The sequence below is a fragment of the Channa argus genome, chromosome 19, assembly GCF_033026475.1.
Source record: "Channa argus isolate prfri chromosome 19, Channa argus male v1.0, whole genome shotgun sequence".
NCBI classification, from domain to species: Eukaryota; Metazoa; Chordata; class Actinopteri; order Anabantiformes; family Channidae; genus Channa; species Channa argus.
In genome coordinates this window covers 5,855,631-5,868,257 of record NC_090215.1, presented here as the reverse complement: position 1 = coordinate 5,868,257, position 12,627 = coordinate 5,855,631, and the positions used below count along the sequence as shown (strand labels likewise).

General features: G+C 40.7%; 5 non-coding genes across 5 annotated transcripts; all 5 read right to left on the bottom strand.

Moving 5' to 3' along the window:
- Positions 1-1,636: 1,636 nt before the first annotated feature.
- Positions 1,637-1,708, bottom strand: trnaa-ugc (transfer RNA alanine (anticodon UGC)). Its single transcript has one exon. It is a non-coding gene; the product is annotated as a tRNA-Ala (tRNA).
- A 4,203-nt stretch (positions 1,709-5,911) lies between these two features.
- Positions 5,912-5,983, bottom strand: trnaa-cgc (transfer RNA alanine (anticodon CGC)). Its single transcript has one exon. It is a non-coding gene; the product is annotated as a tRNA-Ala (tRNA).
- A 1,443-nt stretch (positions 5,984-7,426) lies between these two features.
- trnaa-ugc (transfer RNA alanine (anticodon UGC)) lies at positions 7,427-7,498 on the bottom strand. The gene has a single exon. It is a non-coding gene; the product is annotated as a tRNA-Ala (tRNA).
- Positions 7,499-10,474: 2,976 nt separating this feature from the next.
- trnaa-cgc (transfer RNA alanine (anticodon CGC)) lies at positions 10,475-10,546 on the bottom strand. The gene has a single exon. It is a non-coding gene; the product is annotated as a tRNA-Ala (tRNA).
- A 1,443-nt stretch (positions 10,547-11,989) lies between these two features.
- On the bottom strand, positions 11,990-12,061 carry trnaa-cgc (transfer RNA alanine (anticodon CGC)). Its single transcript has one exon. It is a non-coding gene; the product is annotated as a tRNA-Ala (tRNA).
- Positions 12,062-12,627: the final 566 nt, after the last annotated feature.

Below are 12,627 nucleotides of genomic sequence, written 5' to 3'. Positions count from 1 at the left end.
ATATGATATCCTAAGTCTAAAGTATACTAACATATCTAATGGACAAATGTATTACAAATGATCCTTTGTAATGATCCTGTAATGAAATGATAGTTGACACTTGACAGCCATATTTACTAAATACTTTGTTGTTTTACAATGCTACTTAACATATTTTCATTTTGTCTATGTGATACACTGTTCATTTAAAATGTCCCTCTTATAAGGTTTTTCTGGAATTAGTTGTTTAGTTTTATTTCCTCATTTAAAGTTTGTTAAAAAAAAAGTTTTAGTTGGAATATTTTACCCTGTTCTCATTGTAGAGTTTAAGAAAATTTCAATTGTCGGGCAGATTGTGGCATCATAACGATTTTCCATCATTCTAGTGAAACAATGTTATTCTTTAATTTTCAATATACAGATACAATTTCCCACTTTTTGTTTTTGTTATTTTGGATGCATGACCTCTACTTGTAATGAACAACATTGTAAGCTACTTTTACTTTAACAAAGAATATACATATCAATTTGACTGTGACGATTTCATGTCATCCGAAATAAGTTTGATATTTTTAGTTGCTAAAGGGCTATTAAAGTCTAAGATAGTGACAGCAAGTGAATACTCATTACCCTATGTGAAGAAAACTTTATGACTGATAATGTTCTTGAAAAGCAGTGTTTACATGAGAAAGAGCCACAAAATGATAAGGAAAAAACCCAAAGTAGCACTTCGATGGAAGCTTCTGACTGTGGGTTTTCCTGGATTCTCCAAGTGGCAGCTAGGTCACATAGTTTAAGGTTTAGTGAAGCCTTTTGCTACTATAATTTTAATTGTTCTTAATTACTCGTGAATAATATCCACTGTCTACTGACTTTGCATCAGGGAAATCCAAGTGGTGGAAATGTGTGAACTGTATCTCCTCTATCTACAGCTCAGGCCTACTCCTCTTTCTGTAAAAGGGGTTTCCTGTGATTCTGAACTGAAAACAGCTTACTCACTGGTTTCAACTGCACATGACAGACGAATACTACCATCTGCTGGTAATAGAAGATATCCGTCCCTCAAGCACTCACTACTGACTGCATTCTTTCTAACTTTGGCATGTGAGCAATTCAGAACTTTGTCAACTGTGTTTCAGCAGTGAAAAAAGAACCCCCCCACTGACACACTGCTTCCATTTCTCTCTGATCTGTAGCTGACACTTCAGCAAAATTGGTCAAGTTAATGTCAGACATAGGCTGGCCCATGGTTTGGATTCCAATCATGAAGACTCTTTAATGAATACATATAATTTATCTGAAGTCATGTATTCATTTTTCAGTAATTACTGAGCTCAAAAACTGATGCTTTATCTCATTCTTGGTGACATTGTTGACAAAGAAGAATTGTCATAATTTCAAGTAAGTAGTAGTGTGGTATTTTAGTTATTTGGAGTAGTATTTACCATTTTATGCCCTGCCGGTTCCACCACTTGGTCCGTTAGCTGCCAAGTCACATGTGAAAAATTAGAAAATAAATGAAACCATGTCAATTGGCAATATATCTGGACAACATAATGCCAGTCCCGTCTGTAAAAACCATCTCCTCATTGAAATGTATATCATGAGCTCTCTGTTCACCCAAGTCACATAGCAGGCTAACAGTTATGAAAATAAATGGAGATGCCGGGGATTGAACCCGGGGCCTCATACATGCAAAGCATGCGCTCTACCACTGAGCTACATCCCCAGCCATGACGATCAACTTATCTATGATACTAATTTTTAAAAGAGAATTTCAGAAAGTAATTTGTTGATACACATTACAAACGTTTAGTGCACTGCGTCCCGCTATAAGGGTGAGCGAGTCAAATATTTTGCACAAGCACAGCATGCGGTCTACTCATAGACTAGATGCACAAGTGGACGACGTGAGAGCTCTCAAAATATGAAGCCACGGGAAGTCGGGTGACCCTGGTGGCTGGTTGCAGTACAAGTAATAAAATCGATACTTTTACTCCACTACATTTCTAAATAAAGTTGCGTTACACATTTCATATCAATAGTGAGAACACTTAACCAGGTATAGCATTATTCCCGTGCTACAGTTCCATGGCCCTGCTCGGGCACTTCTCAAAGGGTGCCGGTGTTTTGCTGAGATCTGCATTTGCAGGGCAGGCGCGCACACCGCTAAGACAAAATTCCCGGAATAATGGTCTGTTTTCCGACATAAAGCCACTGAACTCATAGTAAAACATGCCTTCAAATGGCGATCATTGAATGCGATGCCAAATGTACTCTGTCAAAGTCGATCAAACGGCGCACCAAACGTTTCCTTAACTTGGTTTTACCTCTTCTTGTCTCAAATACTGCTTTATTATGTGATATTACTACATGGGTTAACACAATACAGGTAAGAAATAAAGATGTCTAGTGAGTGATTGGTTAGAATCCCCAAAAGACAGGATAAAAGCCACTTCAAATGATAGTGGGAGATGTTTTGTGACTTCACCAATCGAGGGCAACAATAAAAGAGAAAGAAAACATGGTCATGTCAGACAAGGAGGAAGAGGAAAAGGGCAAGGACAAAAGTTAATCAGATCAAGTTTCACCTAATTTTTACAGTACAGTAAAAATACAAAGCAAGATGTCTTAGTACATTTTTCTAACTGTACTATAAAAGGGGACAAAATAAAGTATTAAAGGAAATGTGTCAGCATAGTATTACAGAATGTTGAACGTTAATAATAAAAGTATATAAATTAGATTATACAAAATATGGTTTTGCTTTTATCTTTATTTTTAATTTAATTTTAAGTAGTGTGTAATGATGGCTGTGTAGTGTTTATGCAGTAGCTGGTTTAGTTTGTCATTTGACACCAGTGTTTGGTTCTTGACTAGCTGTAATGAGTTAGCTAAGCTCTGTGCAGTGCTGTCAATCAATTTATAACAGCAGGTTGTATCAAAGCACAGAGTTCTATTAAAACACAGTGATCTCATAGTAACCATGACTATGACAATGATGTCATAGTAACCATGAGATCAAGGCCACAGTGTCATAGTAACCACATCCCACAGACCACAAGTTTGTGCCCAGAGTCTGTACAGTGAACACTTTTGCACAGTTTATATGCGTTTTATCACACACAAAATAGTAAATGACTAAACCTGAAACTAGAGAGCTACAAAAGAACAAATTAGGAATGGAAGAGACAAAACAAATAAAACGAGATCATCTAAAGTCATCGGAAGACAGATGGGTAAATGCATTTTACACAAGCATCAAAATAAGTTTGTTACAGCAGAGATTTAGTTACAGTACAGTACAGTACAGTAAGAAATCCATCACATAAAATGTACATGTGAATCTGATGTTAGGTCAGAGTTCAGTATGTGAAGGGTGCACTTTATAGGGTTTGGGTTACTAAGACGTCAACTTCAGTAAGACATTGAATACTTACATGTGTGTTTCTCCACTAGAATTCAACTACAAGAACCATGGAGACAGACAACATGGATGAAACTGTCAGCTCGCTTGTCTCAGAGATAGTCCAACAGTCTGTATCAGACCTCAATGAGCTGATGCAGTTGGTCAAACACTGGGAGGCAGATGAACGTGTCACATCTCACACAGATGACTCAGTAACCGGTTGTTCCACCCAACAAAAGACTGAAGAATATCTGACGTGGTTCTTTGACCAGAGGCGAACTTTTGCTGAGAATCTCTCGGATGAGGAGAACAAAGAGGTAAAAATGGTTCCAGCCAAAATCACAGCTAAAGGGCTACCATACCTCTCCACCATATCAGAGAATAAGAGGAAGTCCTCATCCACTTCCAGTCCAAGTAGCATCTCAGCCATCTTGGAGTTGACAAACGTGGCTGTTGCTCAAGGGACTGAACAAGCTGACTGGACACTGGAGTCCACAGATTCTGACAGCAAAGCTGAACAATCAGTCGAGCCAACATTATTAAAAAGACTAAAGAAAACTTGGAGTAATTGGTTTGGAAGAAAGAAGAATAATGAGGATGGATCCGTTTCAGAGAGCCAGGAGGATGAAGACATTAAGGACAGAAAGTCTGTCTCTTAAATCTGAACAAATCCACCTCTTCAGAGGTAAAATTACACACACACTGACACTATGACCACATCAGATGAGTTTTGACAAGTCAGGAATCATATTGATCATTATCTTCATGCTTTGGAAGCTTGTTTTTGTACTGCACTTGAAAGTATCTTGGATAAAAATGTCTTTTAAATTACTAAATGTAAACGATTTTACATCTCTGCTTAAACGTGTTGTTCATTTCTTTCTATAAAGAATCAAAAAGAGCAGGATGAGGATCCAGCTGGGAGCCTATCATCTTTTGGTCTGCAGCAATTAACTCAGCCTCTTTAGGCCATGGTGTTCCCAAAGTCATTGTAATGTACAGTGTTTACAGAGCAGGTGATAATGGCAGGAACACTTCAGAGTTTGGATGGACATTAGCTCATTACAAAAATGAACTTATATTTAAGAAATATCTGGTTATTTGATTAAAGGTGAATTGAAATAGATAGATTCTATTTAAGCTACATTTCAATAACAGAGCATTAAATTCTTCAATTATACCCAAGTTTGAATCTACCGGCTGTGTCCCAGGAGACCTGAAAACAGCATCAATCTCCACTGTCTTAAGTATCTACTTAATTTCAAGTCAAGTCAATAAGGCTAAATTATGAGAGGGTTGTGGCCGGAAGGGTATCTCAAGCAGGGGAACACATTTCCCTGATGGGCAAGCCATTGATCTTTGAGGCAGTGGCACAATGAGGTATGGCAATTCCAACCTTCACCTGGGGGGGTGGTAATGTGCCAAAAGTGTGCAATCTGCTGAAACGTCAGAGGCAGAAGAAGAACTAGTGGTGGAAATGGATATAAAAGTAAACAAGATGGACGGGTACAGCTCATAATATAATTTCCTATAATGAGCCTCTGACTCATTCCTGATCCTATCCATCCTCGTCACTCCAAAAGAGAACCTCAACATAAGCTCTTCTACATACAACTCTGCCTCTTTGTCTTTTTTTCAGTGCCACTCCCTCTAAGTCGTACATCGCTTCAAAGTTTCAAAGATAGTTGGCTGTTGTCTGCAGTGCGCTGAATATTGGTTCAGATGCTGCGCTTGTTGCTGAGATGCATTCACTGTTGACAGTATAGATTTAGTACATTAGCTTCTTTCATGAAACTTATTGCAACTTTAAAACCCGGACGAACCTCAACCTGAATCAGATCCGCTCTCTCACAGATGAGAAATAAACAGACTGGCATTTTTAAAAGCACGTGGACATGCCAGGAATTGATCCCAGGGTCTTGCAGGTAAGTCATGTCAAATGGACTTCTTTGTAGTTAAAGTAGTCGGCTTGTGCATCCAGTAACATTGCCTTGCAAGCCGTCTTCAATCCCTTTAAAGAAGAATTTGCAGATTTGGCTGTCAAGGACTCTTGGATCCCTACTTGTTCATGTAAAGACCCGCTCCAACAGAGTAAGCAGTGTCAGACACCATTGCTGTAGTGGTTTTCATGCATCCCCAGGAAGATGATGATCATTAGGAGGCCACACCTAACGATGTAATGAAGGTCATTTAGAGCTGTGTAGAGCAATAGTTAGCTGGGGATAGTTGGAAGACAAGCAGGGACAGTCATTAAAACTTTTGCAACTTGAAAACCCGGAAGAACCTCAACCTGAATCAGATCAACTGTCTCACAGGTGTCAAATAAACAGACTGTCATTTTTTAAGTACATGGACATGCCAGGAATTGATCCCAGGGTCATGTCAAATGGACTTCTTTGTAGTTAAAGTAGTCGGCTTGTGCATCCAGTCACATTGCCTTGCAATGGTCATGAAGCAAGCCCAAGTCAGTTTTTTTCCACTCTCAGGTGAGAAACAAAGACACTATCATTTCATTAAAACACTTGGAGATGCCGGGGATTGAACCCGGGGCCTCATACATGCGAAGCATGCGCTCTACCACTGAGCTACATCCCCAGTTGCACAGCAATATAAGCCATACACATGGGAATAGGAAATAGAGCCGTCTTCAATCCCTTTAAAGAAGCATTTGCAGATTTGGCTGTCAAGAACTCTCGGATCTCTACTTGTTCATATAAAGACCCGTCCCAACAGAGTCAGCGGTGTCAGACACCATTGCTGTAGTGGTTTTCATACATCCCCAGGAAGATGATGATCATTAGGAGGCCAAACCTACCGATGGAATGAAGGTCATTTAGAGCCGTGATTGTTTGAAAACAGCAACTCTTGACTTTTTTTCTAGCGCATTTAGAGCAGATGCTTACTTTGAGATTTCGAAAGTACCGAAAGACGACACAATTTTCAAATCGCTTAACAGAAGACAACTGCGATGGCCGGGAATCAAAACAACTTCAACTACTTGGAAGGCAGCTATGCTCACCACTTTACCACCATCGCTTCAAAAGCCCTTTTTTTTCATTCTCTTAAAAAATCTAATAGAGTATACAGAACAAGTCAGTAAAGCGTCTCAGTCATCCGGGTCTGGAAGGTAAGTCATGTCAAATGGAGTTCTTTTTTGAGTTGAAAGAGTTTCATTAAGTTTCAAAGATAGTTGTCTGTTGTCTGCAGTGTGCTGAATATTGGTTCAGATGCTGCGCTTGTTGCTAAGATTCATTCACCGTTGACAGTATAGACTTAGTACATTAGCTTCTTTCATGAAACTTATTGCAAGTTTAAAACCCGGATGAACCTCAACCTGAATGAGATCTGCTCTCTCACAGGTGAGAAATAAACAGACTGGCATTTTTAAAAGTATGTGGAGATGCAAGGAATTGATCCCAGGGCCATATACCTGCAACGCATGCCCTCTACCACTGAGCTACATCTCTGATTGCACAGGAATGCAAGCCATACACATGGGAATAGGAAATAGAGCCGTCTTCAATCCCTTTAAAGAAGAATTTGCAGATTTGGCTGTCAAGGACTCTTGGATCCCTACTTGTTCATGTAAAGACCCGCTCCAACAGAGTAAGCAGTGTCAGACACCATTGCTGTAGTGGTTTTCATGCATCCCCAGGAAGATGATGGTCATTAGGAGGCCACACCTAACGATGTAATGAAGGTCATTTAGAGCTGTGTAGAGTAATAGTTAGCTGGGGATAGTTGGAAGACAAGCAGGGACAGTCATTAAAACTTTTGCAACTTGAAAACCCAGATGAACCTCAACCTGAATCAGATCAACTCTCTCACAGGTGTCAAATAAACAGACTGTCATTTTTTAAGTACATGGACATGCCAGGAATTGATCCCAGGGTCATGTCAAATGGAATTCTTTGTAGTTAAAGTAGTCGGCTTGTGCATCCAGTAACATTGTCTTGCAATGGTCATGAAGCAAGCCCAAGTCAGTTATTTTCTACTCTCAGGTGAGAAACAAAGACACTATCATTTCGTTAAAGCACTTGGAGATGCCGGGGATTGAACCCGGGGCCTCATACATGCAAAGCATGCGCTCGACCACTGAGCTTCATCCCCAGTTGCACAGCAATATAAGCCATACACATGGGGATAGGAAATAGAGCCGTCTTCAATACCTTTAAAGAAGCATTTGCAGATTTGGCTGTCAAGAACTCTCGGATCTCTACTTGTTCATATTAAGACCCGCCCCAACAGAGTCAGCGGTGTCAGACACCATTGCTGTAGTGGTTTTCATACATCCCCAGGAAGATGATGATCATTAGGAGGCCAAACCTAACGATGGAATGAAGGTCATTTAGAGCCGTGATTGTTTGAAAACAACAACTCTTGACTCTTTTCCTAGCGCATTTAGAGAAGATGCTTACTTTGAGATTTCGAAAGTACCGAAAGACGACACAATTTTCAAATCGCTAAACAGAAAACAACTGCGATGGCCGGGAATCAAAACAAGTTCAACTATTTGGAAGGCAGCTATGCTCACCACTATACCACCATCGCTTCAAAAGCCTTTGTTTTTCATTCTCTTAAAAAATGTAATCGGTAGAGTATACAGAACAAGTCAGTAAAGCGTCTCAGTCATCCGGGTCTGGAAGGTAAGTCATGTCAAATGGACTTCTTTTTAGGTGAAAGAGTTTCATTAAGTTTCAAAGATAGTTGGCTGTTTTCTGTAGTGCGCTGACTATTGGTTCAGATGCTGCGTTTGTTGCTGAGATTCATTCACCGTTGACAGTTTAGATTTAGTACATTAGCTTCTTTCATGAAACTTATTGCGACTAAAAAACCCGGATGAACCTCAACCTGAATCAGATCCGCTCTCTCACAGGTGAGAAATAAACAGACTGGCATTTTTAAAAGCATGTGGAGATGCCAGGAATTGATCCCAGGGACTTATACATGCAACACATGCCATCTACCACTGAGCTACATCTCTGATTGCACAGCAACGCGAGCCATACACATGGGAATAGGAAATAGAGCCGTCTTCAATCCCTTTAAAGAAGCATTTGCAGATTTGGCTGTCAAGAACTCTCGGATCTCTACTTGTTCATATAAAGACCCGCCCCAACAGAGTCAGCGGTGTCAGACACCATTGCTGTAGTGGTTTTCATACATCCCCAGGAAGATGATGATCATTAGGAGGCCAAACCTAACGATGGAATGAAGGTCATTTAGAGCCGTGTAGAGCAATAGTTAGCTGGGGATAGTTGGAAGACAAGCAGGGACAGTCATTAAAACTTTTGCAACTTGAAAACCCAGATGAACCTCAACCTGAATCAGATCCACTCTCTCACAGGTGTCAAATAAAAAGACTGTCATTTTTTAAGTACATGGACATGCCAGGAATTGATCCCAGGGTCTGGCAGGTAAGTCATGGCAAATGGACTTCTTTGTAGTTAAAGTAGTCGGCTTGTGCATCCAGTAACATTGCCTTGCAATGGTCATGAAGCAAGCCCAAGTCAGTTATTTTCTACTCTCAGGTGAGAAACAAAGACACTATCATTTCATTAAAGCACTTGGAGATGCCAGGAATTGAACACAGGGCCTCATACATGCAAAGCATGCGCTTGACCACTGATCTTCATCCCCAGTTGCACAGCAACAGCATAAGCCATACACATGGGAATAGGAAATAGAAAAGTCTTCAATACCTTTAAAGAAGCATTTGCAGATTTGGCTGTCAAGAACTTTCGGATCTCTACTTGTTCATATAAAGACCCACCCCAACAGAGTCAGCGGTGTCAGACACCATTGCTGTAGTGGTTTTCATACATCCCCAGGAAGATGATGATCATTAGGAGGCCAAACCTAACGATGGAATGAAGGTCATTTAAGCCGTGATTGTTTGAAAACAACACTCTTGACTCTTTTCCTAGAGCATTTAGAGAAGATGCTTACTTTGAGATTTTGAAAGTACCGAAAGACGACACAATTTTCAAATCGCTTAACAGAAGACAACTGCGATGGCCGGGAATCAAAACAAGTTCAACTATTTGGAAGGCAGCTATGCTCACCACTATACCACCATCGCTTCAAAAGCCCTTGTTTTTAATTCTCTTAAAAAATCTAATCGATAGAGTATACAGAACAAGTCAGTAAAGCGTCTCAGTCATCCGGGTCTGGAAGGTAAGTCATGTCAAATGGACTTCTTTTTAGGTGAAAGAGTTTCATTAAGTTTCAAAGATAGTTGGCTGTTGTCTGCAGTGTGCTGAATATTGGTTCAGATGCTGCGCTTGTTGCTAAGATTCATTCAGCGTTGACAGTATATATTTAGTACATTAGCTTCTTTCATGAAACTTATTGCAAGTTTAAAACCCGGATGAACCTCAACCTGAATGAGATCTGCTCTCTCACAGGTGAGAAATAAACAGACTGGCATTTTTAAAAGTATGTGGAGATGCCAAGAATTGATCCCAGGGCCTTATACCTGCAACGCATGCCCTCTACCACTGAGCTACAGCTCTGATTCCACAGGAATGCAAGCCATACACATGGGAATAGGAAATAGAGCCGTCTTCAATCCCTTTAAAGAAGAATTTGCAGATTTGGCTGTCAAGGACTCTTGGATCCCTACTTGTTCATGTAAAGACCCGCTCCAACAGAGTAAGCAGTGTCAGACACCATTGCTGTAGTGGTTTTCATGCATCCCCAGGAAGATGATGATCATTAGGAGGGCACACCTAACGATGGAATGAAGGTCATTTAGAGCCGTGTAGAGCAATAGTTAGCTGGGGATAGTTGGAAGACAAGCAGGGACAGTCATTAAAACTTTTGCAACTTGAAAACCCAGATGAACCTCAACCTGAATCAGATCCACTCTCTCACAGGTGTCAAATAAACAGACTGTCATTTTTTAAGTACATGGACATGCCAGGAATTGATCCCAGGGTCATGTCAAATGGACTTCTTTGTAGTTAAAGTAGTCGGCTTGTGCATCCAGTCACATTGCCTTGCAATGGTCATGAAGCAAGCCCAAGTCAGTTATTTTCCACTCTCAGGTGAGAAACAAAGACACTATCACTTCGTTAAAGCACTTGGAGATGCCAGGGATTGAACCCGGGGCCTCATACATGCGAAGCATGCGCTCTACCACTGAGCTACATCCCCAGTTGTACAGCAATATTAGCCATACACATGGGAATAGGAAATAGAGCCGTCTTCAATACCTTTAAAGAAGCATTTGCAGATTTGGCTGTCATGAACTTTCGGATCTCTACTTGTTCATATAAAGACCCGCCCCAACAGAGTCAGCGGTGTCAGACACCATTGCTGTAGTGGTTTTCATACATCCCCAGGAAGATGATGATCATTAGGAGGCCAAACCTAACGATGGAATGAAGGTCATTTAGAGCCGTGATTGTTTGAAAACAACAACTCTTGACTCTTTTCCTAGCGCATTTAGAGAAGATGCTTACTTTGAGATTTCGAAATTATCGAAAGACGACACAATTTTCAAATCGCTAAACAGAAGACAACTGCGATGGCCGGGAATCAAAACAAGTTCAACTACTTGGAAGGCAGCTATGCTCACCACTATACCACCATCGCTTCAAAAGCCCTTTTTTCATTCTCCTAAAAAATCTAATCGGTAGAGTATACAGTACAAGTCAGTAAAGCGTCTCAGTCATCCGGGTCTGGAAGGTAAGTCATGTCAAATGGACTTCTTTTTAGTTGAAAGAGTTTCATTAAGTTTCAAAGATAGTTGGCTGTTGTCTGCAGTGTGCTGAATATTGGTTCAGATGCTGCGCTTGTTGCTAAGATTCATTCACCATTGACAGTATAGATTTAGTACATTAGCTTCTTTCATGAAACTTATTGCAACTTTAAAACCCGGATGAACCTCAACCTGAATAAGATCTGCTCTCTCACAGGTGAGAAATAAACAGACTGGCATTTTTAAAAGTATGTGGAGATGCAAGGAATTGATCCCACGGCCTTATACCTGCAACGCATGCCCTCTACCACTGAGCTACATCTCTGATTGCACAGAAATGCAAGCCATACACATGGGAATAGGAAATAGAGCCGTCTTTAATCCCTTTAAAGAAGAATTTGCAGATTTGGCTGTCAAGGACTCTTGGATCCCTACTTGTTCATGTAAAGACCCGCTCCAACAGAGTAAGCAGTGTCAGACACCATTGCTGTAGTGGTTTTCATGCATCCCCAGGAAGATGATGATCATTAGGAGGCCACACCTAACGATGGAATGAAGGTCATTTAGAGCCGTGTAGAGCAATAGTTAGCTGGGGATAGTTGGAAGACAAGCAGGGACAGTCATTAAAACTTTTGCAACTTGAAAACCCGGATGAACCTCAACCTGAATCAGATCAACTCTCTCACAGGTGTCAAATAAACAGATTGTCATTTTTTAAGTACATGGACATGCCAGGAATTGATCCCAGGGTCATGTCGAATGGACGTCTTTGTAGTTAAAGTAGTCGGCTTGTGCATCCAGTCACATTGCCTTGCAATGGTCATGAAGCAAGCCCAAGTCAGTTTTTTTCCACTCTCAGGTGAGAAACAAAGACACTATCATTTCATTAAAACACTTGGAGATGCCGGGGATTGAACCCGGGGCCTCATACATGCGAAGCATGCGCTCTACCACTGAGCTACATCCCCAGTTGCACAGCAATATAAGCCATACACATGGGAATAGGAAATAGAGCCGTCTTCAATACCTTTAAAGAAGCATTTGCAGATTTGGCTGTCAAGAACTTTCGGATCTCTACTTGTTCATATAAAGACCCGCCCCAACAGAGTCAGCGGTGTCAGACACCATTGCTGTAGTGGTTTTCATATATCCCCAGGAAGATGATGATCATTAGGAGGCCAAACCTAACGATGGAATGAAGGTCATTTAAGCCGTGATTGTTTGAAAACAACACTCTTGACTCTTTTCCTAGCGCATTTAGAGAAGATGCTTACTTTGAGATTTCGAAAGTACCTAAAGACGACACAATTTTCAAATCGCTAAACAGAAGACAACTGCGATGGCCGGGAATCAAAACAAGTTCAACTATTTGGAAGGCAGCTATGCTCACCACTATACCACCATCGCTTCAAAAGCCCTTGTTTTTCATTCTCTTTAAAAATGTAATCGGTAGAGTATACAGAACAAGTCAGTAAAGCGTCTCAGTCATCCGGGTCTGGAAGGTAAGTCATGTCAAATGGACTTCTTTTTAGGT